This window comes from Triticum dicoccoides, chromosome 4A (assembly GCF_002162155.2).
Source record: "Triticum dicoccoides isolate Atlit2015 ecotype Zavitan chromosome 4A, WEW_v2.0, whole genome shotgun sequence".
Taxonomy (NCBI): domain Eukaryota; kingdom Viridiplantae; phylum Streptophyta; class Magnoliopsida; order Poales; family Poaceae; genus Triticum; species Triticum dicoccoides.
The window spans coordinates 488,349,626-488,354,117 of NC_041386.1; positions in this window are offsets into that span (position 1 = coordinate 488,349,626).

A 4,492-nucleotide genomic window follows, 5' to 3' on the forward strand; every position below is an offset into this window, starting at 1 on the left:
CCAGGACTGGCTAACAAAGGCGAAGTTGATTCGGTGTTCGGCCCCCCTCCTTGAGGGTTTGGAAAATCCGGTATTGGAAAAGATGCTCCAGACCGCACCTTGCCCGGAGCCCTTGAAGGAAGATACCGCGGAGGATAATGCGCGCGGACGCGGGCCCCCAACGCTGCCCATTCTAACCGAGGGAGCGAGCGTCTCCATGAAGGAAGACGACCAGAAGAGGAAAAGGACTGCGCCCGGGGATTCGGAAGCCGAAGCTTCCAAACGGGAGAAGAAGTCTCCCACAGAGGGTCCTACCTTGGGGGGCGTTGTTGCCGCACAAAGTCCGCAGGGGGATCAATTCTCCCACGAGTCGTAAGTGACCCGGAATACTTTTAATAGTACAGATATGCCATCTTTTTCTTCTAAGAAAATAACCACTGCATATATTTTTGCAGTTCAGGCCTTAGCCCCTCTCAAATGAGCTCATCTTCGGGGGATCTTCTTCCAGAGATGATGGAGAGCGAAACGCCTCCTCCGCTCCAGAAGCGGGCGACCCTGAAGTGTCGTCGCGGAGGGCCTCTCTGAGTCCGGTGAGGCCAGAAGATAATCCCATTGACCCTCGAAGCTCCCAGTGTCCGGCTCCCGGAGAGAGCAGACAAAAGAGTCCGACACCGTCTAGTGTGCAATCGGATGTTCTGAGGGAGTTGGTGCGGCGAGCGGCCATCTCAAATGAACACTGTGTGCTGATGAATACGGTGATGGAGAGAATATCGTCCGCCGAAAGCGGATTGCATGAAGCTTTTATGAGTCCACTGACAGGCTTTGAGGTACGTAAAAGAATGTATGATAATCCTGCACATGCTAGGTGTGCCCTGTGTAGATAGTATCCCCTGAGACTCTGGTTGTCGTCGGAAACAACGACGAACAGAGGATCATATTCCCAGGAAATAACCATACTGCCAATATGTGCAGGTGATGGAAGCTCCGGTGGCTAGCCGGACTAGCGAGTTTGTCCATTTAGAACGGCAATTGGATGCGGCAGATGCCGACATCGAGCTTGTTAACAAAAGGCTTGACGAGGCACAGGGTAAGTGTCATTACCTGGTAAACGCCACATAGGAAGAGCAGCATGATGCCAGTATCTTTAATATGTTGTAACTGCAGATGGAGCTGCCACTGTTGAAGCCTTGCAGGCAGAACCTGCCCGAGCCAAGGAACAAGCAAGGTTGGGTAATGCGGTGTGAAGGCAGCCGAAGAGTTGCAAGCCGAGAAGGCCGCGCATGGTGAGACCCGAGACAAGATGGCCAAGATGGCTATAGAATTAAAAGCCACCGCTGACCGTTGCCGGGTTCTTGAAAAGGAAAACCAAGCGAAGGCATCGGACCTTGAGAAGGCTGATGCGACAAAAAAGGATCTCCGCTCTACTATGAAGGCAAACAAGGAGGAGCTGCAGGAAGCTGGGGATATTGTAGCTGGGAAATCCTTTATGTTGCGGAGGAAATTCGAAGATCCACGGTATGCCCCTCTGGATCGGCTGTGGAGTTCGGAGGATGTGTATATGGATTTGGCAGCGAGCGCTGCCGATGTGGCCAAGTACTTCCAGGGTCAGACGGACCGTGAACTAGACCAGCTGTTTTGGAGACAATTCCATTCTCCCGAGCGTCCACTTTCATTAACTGACCAATTAGCTGAATGGGCCGAACTAAATAGGTTGTCCGGACTCTCCATGAGGTCTGTTGTGGATCAGCTATGGCCGGAAAGGTCAAAACCGAACAGCTATTTCAGCTTGGTGCAGCAGGTCCTTGACGTGGTGCCACGCATTAATGCGATGAGGAGGTCGGCATGCATAGAGGGCGCACGAATGGCATTTGCCCGTGTTAAGGCATACTGGGCGGAGATGGATGCTACCAATGTTGCAGCGCAGGATTCGGCTATAGGTCGAAAGGCTGCCGAGCACTACTTTGAAGAAGTTCTTGAGGGTGCCCGTTTGATAGAGACCCAGTGCTCAAAAAATATTATGTTTGAGTGATATGTAATCTCATTGTAAGCGAAATGCTTTTATAAATTTTTATAAGGCTATTTTTATACTTTTACCTAAAAGAAGTATGATGCCTCCTGGGCGGCCGTTTATGTATACATGTGTATAACCTGAAAGATTGCAGTCGTCGGCTTCAACCCCCACGCGTATAATGCGGAGGTGCTAGCAAAAACACGCGTTCACACTTAACCCAACGTCTTGGTCCTATTAAGGAGGTGATAGCGGAGCGAGCGAGGCAACCGGACTATAATGCTTTAGCACTTTCACTTAGCCATAGGAGTTTGACAGTGGGGCTACTAGATAGCCCCTGGTGGCTCCGCACTCTCCCGATTCCGGGGTGCGTACATGCCTGGCCGGAAAACGGCCCTTCGTTAAGGCGGAGGAATTCTAACATTCCCACAGGCCATCGAGTGGTTGACCAGTCTCACGCTATATCATGACAGTCAGTTTTCGGCTTTCTCTACTGAGGTGCTCGTCCGGATGAACCAGGGCACAATCGCAGTAGTTCTCCTGGTGCTACCTTAGCCGGCAAGGCAGAACACAAGGCACCAAAACATAGGAGCCGGGCAAACCCAACATTTGACCAAGGACAATGATTCGGAGCTGATGCATATAGGGCCAAACTCGCGACGCCGAACACTCCCTAAGGTATTCGGTCTTTGTGGTATAAACCGGGCCTAAATAGTGGCCTTTGTAAGAAGCCCCTTGTGTCCAGGTACGTGCATTGTTCTGGCATGGCCACGTGCCAAGACATCAGCATCCTTCTCAATGGTGGATATGTATCAACAAGAGACAGTAAAAAAGGTTTACGCATGGTCTTAATCTAAAATGAATCCTTGGAGCGGGTCCCTGCTGCACGTCTGCGCCTGTGTCTCCGTTGTGCCGTATCGTGGACGGGTATAGCACGATGATTGTCTGTAAAAGAGAGGAAGTTAAGTGAAAAAGTTGTCGTGCAAAAAGATAGTTTTTAAAGAAACCATGTATAATTCAAGATGATAAGAAATTGCCACTTGTCTGCGCGCATTGAGCCCCTTGTATTGACAAATAGGGGTGTGACCACTTATTTCGTATAAATAGCGGCGCCAGACTTGATTAGTAGTATTTGAGGTCTTGACGACCTATTGGATGCTTTCGCTTGTCCGGGCGCCTTTAGTGTGCGGCGGCCAAGGCAGCCTCACTCTCTTCGGCGCGCAGAGATCGCTTGATATTTCCGTGCACTGTAATGATGCCATGTGGACCGGGCATCTTGAGTGTGAGGGAGGCGTAGTGTGGTATTGCATTAAAGCGAGCGAAAGCTTCGCGTCCGAGCAGTGCTTGATATCCACTTTGAAACGGAGCGATGTGGAAAGTTAAATGCTCGCGATGGAAGTTATCGGGGGAGCCGAATATAACTTGTAGTAGGAGGGAGCCCGTACAACGAGCCCCTGGGCCTGGCATTACTCCTTTAAAGGTGGTATTGCTATGGAGAATTTGTGTTGGGTCTAACCCCATCCCGCGGATTGTATCCTGATATATTAGGTTTAGGCTACTGCCGCCGTCCATCAAGACTCTTGTGAAGTGATATCCGCCAATTACTGGGTCTAATACCAAGGCAGCCCATCCCGCGTGTCGGATACTTGCTGAGTAATCGTGATGGTCGAAAGTGATCGGTTGAGATGACCAGTGGCAGGACTTCGTGGTGACAGGCACTTGGGTATACTTTCCTAGGAGTGCCACGTTGTTTTTTCCCTTGATTATGTGTAACACATTTACTGTTTTGACTTCTGGTGGAAATTTCTTTTGTTCCCCCGTGTCTTGCTTGGGGGGCTCGTCCTCGTTTTCACTTGGTGTATCATCCCCCTTGTGTACGGCGTTGAGCTTGCCGGACTGCTTGAAGACCCAACATTCTCTATGGGTATGATTAGCAGGTTTACCAGGGGTACTATGAATCTGACATACTTGGTCCAGAATTTTCTTGAGGCTGGACAATTCATCCCTGGTGCCTTTAGGGGGCGGCTTTTGACCTGGCCGAGAGCTTTTGAATCCGGCATTTACTGTCGTGCCCTTCGTGTTGTCTTCTTTATTCCGGTGTTTGTTATTGCTGTAGCGTCGTGATTTCCCGTTTCCATCTCTAACTCCGGATGTACTGGGGTCGCTAGTGCTACATCTGGCTAGCCAGCTGTCCTCACCCGCGCAAAAGCGGGTCATGAGGTTTGTTAATGCGGCCATCGTTCTCGGCTTATTTTGGCCGAGGTGTCTGGCGAGCCATTCGTCACGGACGCTATGCTTGAAAGCTGCTAAGGCTTCGGCATTCGGACATTCGACAATCTGGTTATTTTTAGTAAGAAACCTGTTCCAAAGCTTTCGGGATGACTCTCCGGGCTGTTGAGTTATATGACTCAAATCGTCCGCATCCGGAGGTCGGACATAAGTCCCTTGAAAATTTTCCCGAAAGGCATCTTCGAGCTCTTCCCAACTTCCAATGGAGCTTTCGGG